This window comes from Gopherus evgoodei, chromosome 2, assembly GCF_007399415.2.
Source record: "Gopherus evgoodei ecotype Sinaloan lineage chromosome 2, rGopEvg1_v1.p, whole genome shotgun sequence".
Taxonomy (NCBI): Eukaryota; Metazoa; Chordata; order Testudines; family Testudinidae; genus Gopherus; species Gopherus evgoodei.
The window spans coordinates 98,935,158-98,949,846 of NC_044323.1; the positions used below are offsets into that span (position 1 = coordinate 98,935,158).

The 14,689-nt window shown below is 40.0% G+C and overlaps 1 protein-coding gene across 1 annotated transcript in view; it reads left to right on the forward strand.

Moving 5' to 3' along the window:
- CNTNAP2 (contactin associated protein like 2) overlaps positions 1-14,689 on the forward strand; it is a 1,679,055-nt gene that overhangs the window by 301,437 nt on the left and 1,362,929 nt on the right. The gene's annotated exons all lie outside the window — the stretch shown is intronic.

Sequence of the window (14,689 nt, forward strand, 5' to 3'; positions counted from 1 at the left end):
TTAACACGGCTACCCCTCTGATACTTAACATTTTACATGGATTTTTTTTTAATTTCCTGATTTCTCAACAAATTACAAAAAAACCCAATATTTTTCTGTTTTTGTTTTTTCTCCCTCTTTTGTTTTTTCCATTTTGCCACAGCAAAAGAAAAGGGAGATGGAAAAGATGGGGAGATTTTCTGGTTAAACTTTTTTCAGAAAAAATGAACTTTTATATAATTTCAAACAGGCTCATCATATTTCAACCAGTTCCAGTTACTTCGTTTGCATGTGTGGCTGGCCTATTTCGACATTTCTTTGTTAGAAAGCATGTACTCTTGTCATGCATAACTATTTGTAGTTTTTTTAAAAGACTGCAGATAACTTGAGGGACTGTTTTTAAAATCTGTGAAACAAGCTTGTTGACATTGGAAACAATAGCACCTTGCAAGCTTTTATTATTCACAAATGGTAGGGGTGCTGTCCCACTAAGATGGACAGGTAAGAAAATGTGACTTAGAAAACTGCAAGATTGATGTTATGACCGACTGAAAGCTGCCTGCAATGAGGCATTAGTCTTTTGATAATATCATAAATTACCACATTGTAAATTATAATCTGTTACACTGACAATAATACATTACAGAGGAGAACTACAAAATGTGTTTGCCTAAGAACTAACAAAAATTGTGGACTGATCAGTGGCTTCACTTGCAACAAAATCAAAGTGTCAGGCTGGGGGAAGAGATTATGGCACTTCATTGTCTTGGTTTGCACACTCTGAGGAATACATGCTTTTGTCCATGCTGTGTCTTAGCTAAAGAGAGATACAATCTATCATCTTCTCAGATGGTAAGAGTTGTCAACAAGAATTGTTTTAAAGGTTGGAAATTCATAGTTTTGTGAGTTGGATGTGTATGAACATAGAGTATCTATTTATATAAATCTATTTAATTTGGTGGAATGTGGTGGACCTAAGTGACTGTAATATCTACATTTGTAGGCTAAAAGTCCAATACTGTTCAACAAATAATATTAGATCTATTATACTGCTTTTAAAAATTAGTTTGGTGATTATCCAAGTGCGAAATAAGTGCATTCCTTAATATGCTGTCCAGAATTTAATGTTTAGTTCAGAAATCAGTTATCAATTTGGAAAGTCATTTTCCCTTGGAGAAAAGATGTGAATTTTCTTGAAACTGAAGAGCATAATAAGTGTAATTATTCTGAATGCAGGAGATACAAAGAAATACTGTAAATGATGCATGAATGTGATCTTGTCTTTTATTGATTCAATGTGATATGAGCAGTTACCCCTCATATCCCTTGCATCAAGTCAAGATGTTACTCAATATGCCACTTTTGGAACAATATAGATCTATTCCATCCCAAAGTGCAGTAATGCCCGCTATTTAAAAAGACGTCTGCCATCTCCGTGGCCAAAGAACAATAGTTTTTCTCCATTGAATTATAGCCCACAGTCCATGTCACTTATCTGTAACCTTTGACTCCCTCCTTAAACCCTCTCCCCTTCTTTCTTCTACACAGTATCCTGAATACTTCGTCCAAGAGAAAATCAACTAAGCCCACCAGAATCTTCATTCTCCTGCTTACTTTCACCCATCATTTCTTCCCTTTTATGCTCCACAACTACCTCCTCCCCCACCCTTTCCCCTCATCCCCAGTTGTGAGGTCACCTATCTTCTTTCCACCTCCAAAGTCCCACCTGCTCAAGTGATCCAATCCGTTATGACATCACTGGGATTTGAGCTAGATGGACCTCTGATATGCGGGATTACCTTCCCTGGCCAGGAAGAGTGTGTAAGCCACACCACCCAGTGTGGCACTCTATCCCTCTCTAGTGGTGACTGGGCCACATATAGAGGTTGATGAGTTTGGCTATGGCATACTCATCAACCTCTCTGTCACCCAGCCACCACCAGAGTGACTGTGTGGGAGCAATCCATCCCCACTTCACACTGAATGGGGATGGATTGCACCCACAAAGTCACTTTCTTCCTTGTTTCATTTTCCTCTAGTGGCTGCTTCTGATCTCATTTATCCTCAGTAAAAGTTCCCTCAGCCCTTAGCCCCCCCCCCAATTTTAACTGGGCTCTTTCTGGCCAAATGTATTAATCATCACCATCTTTGTCAACCTGCCTGCTGCTTTTGACACTATTGATCATCTTCGTGAGGTGGTATCCTCTGACTGAGCTTTCATGATACTGTACCCTTCTAGTTCTCCTCCTTCTCTCACCATTCTTTCATTGTCCTCTTTCTTTACCATATGCTGTGGAGATTCCCAAGGGCTCTGCTCATGGCCCTCTGCTCTTCCCACTTTACACCCTATCTCTGGTAATCTCATCAGCTCAAATAGCTTGAGCTGACATAGCTACAGATGGCGATGACTCACAAACCTACTTTTACAATGGTTAACAATGTCCTTCCTTCCAGTCAGCTTGTCTCTTGAGTGTCTTGCTGTCAGCTTAAATGGAGTGTGGCCAAAACAGAACTTATTTTCCCTCCAAACCTTCTGTGCTTTCCTCCCTTCTGTGTCACTGTTGATGACAACACCATATTCCCCGTCACAAGGACCCACAATCTCTGGGTTATTTTTGACCCTCTGCCCAGCATGTGGGGAAATCTCTATTTCCAAATTAAAGAATTACATGATTCTCTATTTATTTTAATGGGTTTGTAGAGAAGTTCAAAATATTAAACTTAGTAAATAATTCTATTTTATTGCCAATATCTAAATATACTATTTTGGTTCTGTAATTTGCACTAAAAGATTGGAAAAATATGTGATATATAAGATTTTTATATGGAAACTGATAACTTAAGCGACTTAGATATAGAAAACGAGCTTATACATTAGAATTGTTTGGTTGCTTTGAATTCTAAGCAGGTCACATACAATCTGAAAAAAAGAATCTCATTCTTCATGTGTTTTGCCTACTAATCATGCTACATTGTCACTGTCAACAGTATAGCAGGTTCATATTACTAAGACCAACAATATGACTTTGGAATGGTGAAATTGGAATATGTAATAAAAATATGTTTTCTATATTTCCTGTTACTAGAATGTTTAATATTGCTTTGAATTTGAAGGCAGAAAATGAGATGGTCTAGTTTACCTGCTCTACTTTTATCCAGGATATGCTGCAATTTCAGCCTGTGTTTCTGTTTTAGTGTTCAAAGATCAGCAATACAATCTGATTGCCAAGAGATTTATTATTAGTTTTATATAAAGGGCAGCAGCACAATTGCATTAGCTGTAAGCAGTAAATCACAGATTGATCTGCAAATAACATTGCTGTAATTCTGAGAGTGAAAGAGTATTCCACAATTGGATAGTTTTAAAAATCCTTCTTAAAAGTGAAGAAGTGTTAATTGCAATCCAGTTAGTAATTATGGTGAAATACTAACAACATACATTCCAGAGGCAATTAGGTACTGATAAAGACAATTGTAACAATTGGACAAAATTATAATTTTATACTTGTTTGCAGCCAAAATAATTGTACTGAAATCAATGGAGTTACTATAGTTATACATTGAAATAATAGAGGTCATAATTGTGGCGGGGGAGAGGGGAGCGTGGGTTCCAACAGAGTTAAGAGTAATACATTGGTAAATTTATTAATTGTGATGATTTAGAATGCAATTGTATGTTTACAGCTTTGTGCCGCTCCTCCTTGTTTCTTGAAATGTATTGCTTAATTTACAGTGTGAACTATGTAAGTGGTCTGCCCCATTCTTCTTAGCCATGGGAGGCCCACCTGTGGGTTAAGATCCACAAGGAAGTCACTAGTAGTTGTCTGGGGTGATCTGGTTAGTTCTCTTTCTCTTCTGCTGAAGGCTGAAGCAGATTTGCCCAGCCACTGCCACCTCAGTGATGCAATCTGGAATAGACCCACTGCACCCAAGAGATTCCCCATTGCTCCAGCCCAGGGTTCTGCTCCTAAGCTGTAGTTCTGCCCCCCCCACTTAGAGTGGCTTCAGAGCTTCCCTCTTCCTCTCGTTGGGCAAGAGTAGAGGAAGGAGAATTCAAATATTTACTCCAGCTGCTGGGTTTGCATAGGTCATACTGTCATAGGGCCACATATAGAAACTAATGTGGAACATAAGGTGATTTACCTGTTCAGATTATACTTAAGCCTTAAAGTGCTATAACAGTATCATAAATATGTATGGAAGTCTTAAGCATTGCAACATTTGCTTTTCATTTTTCTGGATTCTGACAGTCTCCCTACTGATAGCTTGATAGATTTGATATTGTTCTCTGTAACTGCCTTGGCACTTGTTCCACACCCTCTATGCTCTACTTTTCTTTCAGTTGATTCTTGTCAGATCTGCATTTGTTCCTATAGCGGGATGTTCTATAGGTTTCTTTAAATCCATTTACAATGTGGATGTAACACTGGCTTCAGAACACCAAGCCAAATGAATGAATCCTTTTGAATAGAATGAAACAACGTTTTCTGTATTTTTATCTCAGACATGGTCCTTTTTTGTTGCTGTTTCCTCTCTGGAATATTTCTCAGCCTTTTGTTTGAGTAGGGGTATGTGTTTTTGTATTTTAAGGGCTCTGTTTTGACTAGACTGACGGCCCCATGGAGGTATGCTTTCTTCACCCATCACCGCCACCCTTTTCCTTATGTAGGCAAAAAAGTCATAAAAAACTTCATTGACTGAAGGAAATTTAATATTGGGTATATACCTAGTGTGCACTATAGAATTAAACCATTCAAAGAGAGATCTGAGAATGTGAAAGAAAAAGGAGATGGGCCAAATGGGCTCAGAGAAGAATACTTCACTTATATTAATAAACGAGGGACTAATTAAACTAGCTACAACTTGTGTAACAGGCATATAAACCACAGGGGAGGGATAGCTCAGTGATTTGAGTGTTGGCCTGCTAAACACAGGCTTGTGAGCTCAATCCTTGAGGGGGCCGCTTAGGAGGGAAAATCAGTACTTGGTCCTGCCAGTGAAGGTAGGGGGCTGGAAACAGCAGCAGCTCTGGCATAGGGTGACCAGGCAGCAAGTGTGAAAAATCAGGATGGGAGTGGGGCGGGGCGGGGCAGGTAATTGGAGCCTATATAAGAAAAAGACCCGAAAATTAGGACTATCCATATAAAATCGGGACATCTGGTCACCCTATGAGTCTGGCATATCAGGTGGGCAAAGTTGAACAAGAAGATAGTGTTGGCCATCTGTTATCTTTGAATTATATTAAGTTTTATATGAGATAATACTGTCAGTTACAAGAAAGATGAATTCTCAAAAGCATGACTCTTGAATTTTAAGTAGAAATCTGAATAGTATGGGAAGAACAATGGATCCAAATTGTGCTTGTCTTAAATATATGTCTGTACATCAATATTTTTTTCCTAAAGGCTAATTAGTTATTTCTCCTTCTGTTCCAGCTGCATTACTTTCATTATTCCATGCAGAAATCTTATTAATTAATCGTTTGGAGGATTTCTTATTTGTGAACATATTTATTGATTTGAGGAAAGGGAAGGTGATAAATCCATCATACTCCACCATCTCAATTGAAAACTTCATAGTTTTATCACAGTATATTGCATTACAATTAATTTAATTATTTCTAAAAATAAATATTAAAATAATAAAAAATAAGTGTTCTAAAATATTAGAGAAATAGCTAAACTGACCTTCCCCCCCATATAAAAGTTGAAAATCTGATAATCCTGCCCAGTTTGTTGTCCTGTCTTCAACTAAAACAATGGAATGTGCCATCCATACTCAAATCTGTGAATATTACAGCATAATGAACTGCTGTAGTCTATTGAAGCTATGCTGGCAAGTCACAACATAAAGCCTTCTCTGCATTTTGATCAAGTTGAACTATTCATAGCTATTCTTGGTCTTGAGAGCACTTTTGGAGCAAACAACTATACAGTATTAACAAATTTCAACCTTTTAGTGCCCTGTGCTAGAGCTTTAAAATATTATTCAAAGAAGATTTGCATCAAAAGCAGAGGAATTTTAAATAGTGTAATGAGCCTGACCTATTGTTTCATTAGAAGGAGAGTACCACATTACTCCAGTTTAGGCTATTGTCATTTAGAATCTGTACCAAATAATTGCCCTAATGCATGGCACAGAATTAAATATATTTTTTGCGTATTCTCATACTGTTCTTCCAAGTGCAAGTAAATCCATACAAAAGCTATTTAAAAATATACATAGATATATGAGACATCTTTGAACAACTCTGCATTCTTTCTGACTTAACACAGTATACTTTCCTCAAAAGTCAAAGTCTTGTTCTTGATGCTATCATATTCACCTCTGTCTCAATAATTCTTTACTCCAGGAAATCTAATTTATGAAAGCATTTTGAAGTGCATCAGGGTAATGCTTATAAAGCTACAGGCTATGCAGCAAGTAACTAACTAAGCAGAGAGAAGTTTAGTACTGCTAACAACTCTGTTGTCTGGCTCAGTAAAGGATCTTTTTTGATTCAGCTAGAAGACTTTGATCTCATAGACTGCAAGGGTCTCAATTTGAAGTTTCGGCTATGGTAATGTATAGGATGGACAAAACACACAAAACTGCTGTTGTCTGCTGTCAGTTTTCTCTAATGTCTTAACACTAGTTGGCAGAAAACAGTATATTTAAAGTTGTCACCATTGGAAATTAATGCTTACCGAGTGTTACAACAGCACAGAAATTTGGATGCTGCATTTACTTCCTATTCAAAATAAAGGGAAGTATTACGATAACATCTCAAAATACTACTTGTTGGAGTAGTTGGCAAATGTCTTTTTCATAATAAGAATTGTAAATACATTTCATGGTAAAATCTAAACGCTCCTTGATTGTAATAGTGTATTCCCTTTTTAAATTAAACTTATTTTACACAGCTCCAATACCAGAACAGTGGGTGAATGTAAGAAAATGATTAAAATAAAATATTAGATTCATTTCTTATATGCTTTTACACTTTTTTCTTTTACTAGATGTTAATAGTTTACTAGATTTGTTCACTCCTACCCAGGGCTGCCCAGAGGATTCCGGGGGCCTGGGGTCTTCAGCGGCTGGGGGCCCCCGCTTCGGCTGTAGTTCGGTGGCAGGGGATCCTTCCGCTCTGGGACCCGCCACCGAAGTGCCCTAAAGACCTGCGGCGGGGGCCCCCCACTGCCGAATTACCGCCGAAGTGGGACCCACCACCAAAGTGCAGCCGGGTCTTCTGCGGTAATCTGGCAGTGGGTGGCCCCCGCAGTGGGTCTTCGGGGCACTTCAGCAGCGGGTCCCAGAACGGAAGGACCCCCTGCCGCCGAATTACTGCTGAAGACCAGGCTGCGCTTCGGTGGCGGGTCCCGCTTTGGCGGTAATTCGGCGGCAGGGGGTCCTTCCACCCCAGAGCGGAAGGACCCCCCCACCGGCAAAGACCCGGAGCAGAAGAAGCTACAGGGACCCGGGCCCCACAAGAGTTTTCCGGGGCCCCTGGAGCGAGTTAAGGACCCCGCTCCAGGACCACCGAAAAACTCTCGTGGGGGCCCCTGTGGGCCCTGGGGCCTGGGACAAATTGCCCTAATTGACCCCCCCTTCTGGGTGACCCTGTTCCTACCCTACATTTAAAGCATTTATTCAACTACAATAAGTTCGTCCAATTTGCATGTTTAAAAGATAACCTGAAGATCAAATACAAACTCTTAAAATCAAACCAGCAAACATAATCTACAGTAAGAGCCAGCATTACTAAGTACAGAGCTGAGGACTTGAAGTAGGATTTTCCAATACGCTCACCATTGACCTAACTCTTCTCCCAGTGAAGTTAATGGTGATATTCCTATTGATGTCTCTGGGCCAATGTTGAGTGTTTTTGAAAAACCCATACCTGATTTTTCAGAGCTGCTGCTGCAGATCGGACCCTAAATGTATTGGAAGTTTATTTAAGTCTTTCCTTCCTTAATCAGAAAAGTTCAGATTGCTCAGCAAAACGTAGTTACAAAAGATGTCACCTTCACCTCCAACATCTTTAATAACTCAAGCTTTTTAAAACATATGTCCTCTATATGTGGCTACATAAAACGAGAATTAAACAGCATATTATATAGAATTATTTCAGTAGATATAACTGATGTGTGCACAAAAGAAACTGGAATTTGGAGCTTATTATTAACTTGCTTCATTGACTTAAAGTCAACAGCCCTAAAAGGACACCAGTCCAATCTCTATTATATCTGCTATTATTATCTAAACCTTTTTGAAAACACATTAGAAAATGCAATATAGAAATCCTACAACACAGCAATTTCTGACTTTCACTGTGTTTATTTAAACAGTGGCATAGATTTGCACAATGCTTTGCAGGGTCAGCTCCTTGTGTTAGTAGTGTTTACTTATGCCTATATCCTCAGTGGATCAATGGGATTTAAAAAAAAATGAGTGAAGTTGGTTAGTGCACAGGAGGAGGCAAAGGTGTTGTGCTCAGTAGAAATATCTTTGGTAATCAATGTTTACAATCTTATGTCGTCCTGTAGATATATTGTCTTGACCTCTCAGTGCATAATGTGTGTGTGTGTGTAGCTTTATGTAAGGAATCTTTCAGGTACTAGTTTGGTTGGGAATGTGTGTTAAGTCTCCTGGACATAGTGTTCCATTGCAGAAAGCTTTTTGAGAGGTATATAATGACCGAAATGTATCCACTTTGATGGAGCCTTAAGATGAGCCCCAAATCCTACTGGAAGTCATGTTGCAAGTTTCATGGAAACTATGACTATCTAAAGAAGGGGAGAGGAGGACATATGCATCCATTAACAGGCTACTTGTCTGTCATGAAAGGACATTTTTGTGAGGATGACTATGTGTTAGCTAGCTATCAAGTTCCACCACCATTGTACGGATATCAGGAGATATCTGATGTCCTCAATATCAATCTCAAATTCTCCTGGGAATGGAAGGTGAATCTGATGTTAAGGAACTCGATGTAAAATTGACAGATAACTTGTCAGGAGAGCTCCAGTCTTCTTGTCACCTCCAGTTGTCTTGTCACAAACAGTTGTGAGGAAAGAAATCCTGGGTATGCTGACCACTGTGAGGAGTCCCCCACTATTACATCCATGATAAAATTAATTTAGTGAATTTAAGAGAGTGATTAATTAGTGAAAGTTGCAGACAATACAAATGCAACTACACGGACGTTCAGTTCCCTTTACATATGTGTCTGTGCATGCATGCGTGCCCACACACACAAAACCCCAACTTATGAGTCTCATATTTACATACCAGGATGAACTATGATATTTTTTCCTTTGTCTTCTTTCTCATTATGATATTTTAAAATTATAGTTCCCTTACAGAATGACACAAACTACGTCTCCTTAAACCATGTGACCTTTTATGGTACTCTGTAAATTTTAAATAATAACTAGATTTGGGACATGCCATCCGACAGTGAGGATGATTTGTGGGGAATGGTTCAAGCAGCGGCTGGAAACCACGAGCAAAAGACTGCAGGAAATTTGAAGGTAACAGTAATACCTAGTTTCATCTTTATTTATTTTTAATGTTGTTTATTTACAGTGGGGTGGTGTATGGGATAACTTAGAGCCAGACATTTAGTAATGCTAAGGGATCAATTGCAAAATTCTTTTTTCTTTGGACAAGAGATGTGAGGGTGGCTTTATTTCCATCCATTTGTTTTATTTTTTTCATTATTACTTGGAGTTTGCCAGAATTCTGTGTGCTGAGAAATTCAGCTGCATTCTTGTGAAAGAAAAGTATTCACTTCACCTGTGTAGCTCCTACTGAGAAGGGCTCAGAACTATTGGCTCCAGGAGGTTGCAGTCTGGTGCCAGCATTCTACCTAAAAACATAAAAGACTGCTACAGATTGTGGGCCAGATTTTTAAAAGTGTTTAGCTACCTAAAGATACAAACACGTACCTAATGGCATGCACAGAAGCACTTGAGCAGGTTAGGTGCGTATCTCCCATTGACTTTCAGGGGAGTTAGGAACTTAACCTGCTCAAGAGCTTTTGTAAATTCCACTAGGGACCTGTCTGTATCCCTAAGCACCTAAATACATTTGAAGTTTGGTCCTTCAATAACAGCTGTTGGTGCGGAAGGGGGAGTAGCCTAGTGTAAGAATCAGGTTTGAAATTCCTGGGGACCCTAGAGCTATTGCCTCAAATCCCTGGAGAATCACTATCCTTTCAGTCTTCTAATGTAAATGATTTGCATACCATGTAGTTTACTATATGTGGATCTCTTTATGAATGAAAGTTCTGCAAAGACACTGCATACTGTGTCGCTTTTTGCATATCTATATGTCTTTGCAGTCAGTGTCTTTGCAGAACTTTCATATATATATATATATGCAAACAGGGCCGTCCTTAGGATTTATGGTGCCCTAGGCGGGATTATTAAGCTGGTGCCCGCATGCCTGTCTTGCTCTTAGCAACACAAACATAAGCTTACACTATTGGAAAACGTGCCACATGCATGTTGTTAAAACCAGTTTACCTTAATTAAGCACACTGTAATGCTGATGGACTAGCACTAAAGAGGTAGCACTATAGACAAAATTCTGATTTGACAGAATGGCGCAAATAATATAATTTTTTTAATTTGTCAACATTTTATTGGAAATTTATATGAAGAGGTATTGAAACAAGGATTTGTTTTTAATTAAAAGCAATCTTTCTGGCTTGTTTGGCTGCAAAATCAGTAATAATGTCATTGTATGACAAAGACAAAGTGATGTCTTGTTTGATTGCAAGAATAGCAAGACCAGTCAAGTGTTCCTGACTCCTTGTAGAGTGGAGATAGTTTTTAACGAGCTTTAGTTTTGAGAAACTCCGTTCTCCTGATGCTACTGTTACAGGAATTGTCAGTAGAATACGAGTGGCAATGTACACATTAGGATATATGTCAACAAGTTTGCTGGTATGAGTAAACTGTACAATGTCCATCATCGATTTTGCATGATGACAGTGTACTCAATTCTTCATATAGTTCAAGTCCATTTAAATCAAAACGATCGCCGTGCTTCAAGAGGCTCTCTAGGTTGGGGTCCCCAACGCGGTGCCCGAGGGTGCCAGGGCGCCCGCTGGGGCCTCTCAGTGCACCTGCGTACTGGCCGGCGGACGAGCATCTGCCAAAATGCCACCGAAATTCGGCAGCATCGCCTCTGGATGACGCCGCTTGCCGCCAACAAGCAGCGTCATCCAGAGGCGTCGCCACTGAAATGCCACTGAATTTTGGCGGATTCTCGTCCACCCCCACAGTCCTTCATCTGGCACCTGCCAGATGAAAAAGGTTGGGGACCACTGCTCTAGGTTCTTGCACTTTGTCATTAGTTGCTCTTGTTTTCTTATTTCGTTGAATTTAGTTCTGCTCAGCCCACCTACCAGCTGAGTGAATGGAACCCCAGGCCTATAGCAGGTTGAGTGGCTCAGCCAGGGTATCAGCCGCTGGCCTGCTCAGCCCGCTGCCAGCCTGGGGTTCCTTGGGGGTCCTCAGGACAGCAGTGGCTGCTGAGTGGGGCCCGTGGCCGGGACCCCGGGTGGCAATGGGGCAGCAGCTGGAACCCCAGAGCAGTGGCGGACTGAGCCGCTCAGCCCACCGCTGCATGCCACCAAAAATCAGCTCGTGTGCCACCTTTGGCACGTGTGCCGTAGGTTGCTGACCCCTGCTCTATACATTAGTAAGGAGATGAGCATATTACAGTTGTTGGAGGGCTCTCTTTAGCAGCAACAGGGCTATAGGAAAGTCAGTCAACATTTTTTGTTTCTCTGATGAAAACTGGCCCACTCCCTTCCCCATACCAAACTTGTCACAAATAATTGTCAACAACTTAATTTTCTGTTTTTGGCTAAGAGACTGATTTAAAAAAAATATTGAAATTGAATTCAGGAGTGTTAGCAAGCATTTTTGGCAAACAAATTTGTTAAATGACAATCTAAATGGCAATGCAGTACTGCTTTCATGCTTGACTCACCCCCCAGCCTGCTGGTCTAACAGCTGCAGTAGAGGAGGAGATAGGTAGAAAACTGCAGGACCCCAAAATCCACCTCTTTGGGTACAGAGTGGCAACAGCAGCAGCAAACCCTCAGATCCAATCACACGCCAATGGGCACCACCACCAGTCCAACAGACTGTGGTGAAGTTAGCACAGCATCTGGTCTCAGGGATGGGGCACCCATGGAGCCACAGCAGCTCATCCTGCCCTATGCAGCTCCCCCCTGGATGAGATGGATTGCTGCCAGCCCAGGAGAGAGACGCGCTCCCTAGCTAGGGTAACCAGATCCAGATGTCCTGATTTTATAGGGCCAGTCCTGATATTTGGGGCTTTATCTCATATAGGTACCAATTACCCCGACCTAGGGTGACCAGATAGCAAGTGTGAAAAATCGGGATGGGGGTTGGGGGAATAGGAGCCTATATAAGAAAAAAACTCAAAAATCGGGACTGTCCCTATACAATTGGGACATCTGGTCACCCTACAGGTGAGTTCCTTCCACCATCCCTTCCCAGAGACCACAGCAGCCAATCCCCTCCCTCAGACTGTGCTGCATTCGGCTCTCTCTAGGACCCAGCAGCCCTGTTCGTACATGCTCCACTGCTTCCTGTCTGTCTGGGCTCCCAGCAGAGCGGTGCCTCCGGACCTAGTGGTGCCTTAGGCGGCTGCCTATTTTGCCTATGGCTAAGGACGGCCCTGTATGCAAAAAGCTACACAATATTCAGTGTCTTTGCATATATAGATATATGCATGTATTATGTATTAAACTTGACAATCACTTTGGGATCCCATTAAATGAAAGTGCTGTATTACCACTTCATACAATTATAATTATTTCATTCCATTTGGTTTTATTGCCCCCTTCCTGCATGAAGTTATAACACCACAAATGTATGGCTGGTTCTTGCCTCTCCTCGACATCAACTGAAGTGAAATTAAGTGAATGAATAACCTGCATGCCAGGATGTGGGGATTGAGTAACTATCATTTCTTTCATAAGGCAACCTTATCTCACCTTATATAATATCCCCCAACATAGTTCTGTCAACTATTGATAATGGTATGATCAATAAGTTATGTGTTCTAAATGGTCATAATGAAATTACAAAATAATATATCAGTCTTTATAATTAATCACAGAATCAGTGATGTCAATGCCTTTGAAGCTTACCCATGTCTTGCTTGCCACTAGGAAGAACTGTAAGTCCAAATTTCTATTCTCAAAACAAATTGAAAGCAATTAATTCTGTCATATCAGTTTTCAGCACTGTGCAGAAACAGTTAATGGCCAGTACTGGAGATCAATGGTAACACTTCCTACAAATGACAATCTATTCAAACAAAGGAACTAGAGAAACTGGCAGTTAAAAAGTGAATAGTAAAAAACTGGTAGTTTGTAAAGTTGGGACATTTATCAGATAGCTCAGGAAAGTTTTATTATTGTACAATTTTTACAAGTGATGTCGTCAAAAAATATGGATTACTGCTCGAGGTTACAACGGCAAGTAGATCATAACAACACCAGGAGAATATTCAAACTGATTTTTGCTGTTCCTTAGAATAACAGAATTTATTGAGCCAATTATTCTTAACTTCTTTATGTGAGGAATATATTACACTGTTACTTGTATTTCCTCAAAATGGAAAAGAACATAAATATCTTTCAATTAAATAACCTGTGAAGCCATAGGCTATGGCGTTTTATTGATTTTTTTTTTCAAGGAGCATGCCTCTAAATTTACTCCCTAGCAATAAACAATTCGTTATTCACTTATGCCAAAAAGGTGATCAGTCTTCCTTTTAGTTTTTTAAAACAGCTGTAATAAGCTTTTATGATAAAGTACGGATAGAAACTTGAAGCAGCTGCTCTGCCTAAAAGATAATCCATTTGGGATGTGCACATCCTTATATATAGATTAAGTTGGAAATGGTCATATTTTATAGCATAAGCATTATTTAGTGGATTGAGTGGGAGCCATGATCTCCTGAGTAGGGCGGCCTGGAAAAGGAGAATTCCATTCCAGACAACATTTTGTTGTGATGTGGACCTTTCAAAACAAGACGTTTCAAAAATGTTCATGGAAAAAACACAAGAGACCAACCCCCATCCCAGAATAACCACTAAACTATGGGTGGGGCTCTCACCTGCAGTATGGTGGGAGACCCACATTAAAATTTTTCTCCTCTACTTAATTTGCTCATGTCTCAGGTGAGTGTCAGAACCACCAGGCTATAAAGTTATTGTCTCTATATGGTACAATGAATATTTAATTATTTATATGAAGTGGAACAGCTTCAACAGGAGAGATTGAGAGACTAACTCTAGTTTGAATCAGGAAGAGCTGGCACTTAAACCTTGGTTTCCTATATCCCAGTTGAGTGCCCTGACTATTGGCTATTCTGAGCTGTGTGCATCTCTCTTGCTCTTTTTCTCATAACCAAAATTTACTCAGGTCCAGGAGTTAAGTAGATATACATACTAAAAGTGATCTATTTCCTGGATCTGAGTAAGTTTTGGTTTTGTCAAACTGGCATTTTTAGATGAAAAAATGCTTTAATTGAAAAATTCCTGACCAGCTATACTTCTGGGTGCTAATCTCAGTTCTATCACAGTCATTCATTCCATGGCCTTGGACAAATGTCTTATCCTTTCATTCTCAGCATCCAGTCTTTAAAATAGGAGTACTTACATCACCTAATTAAT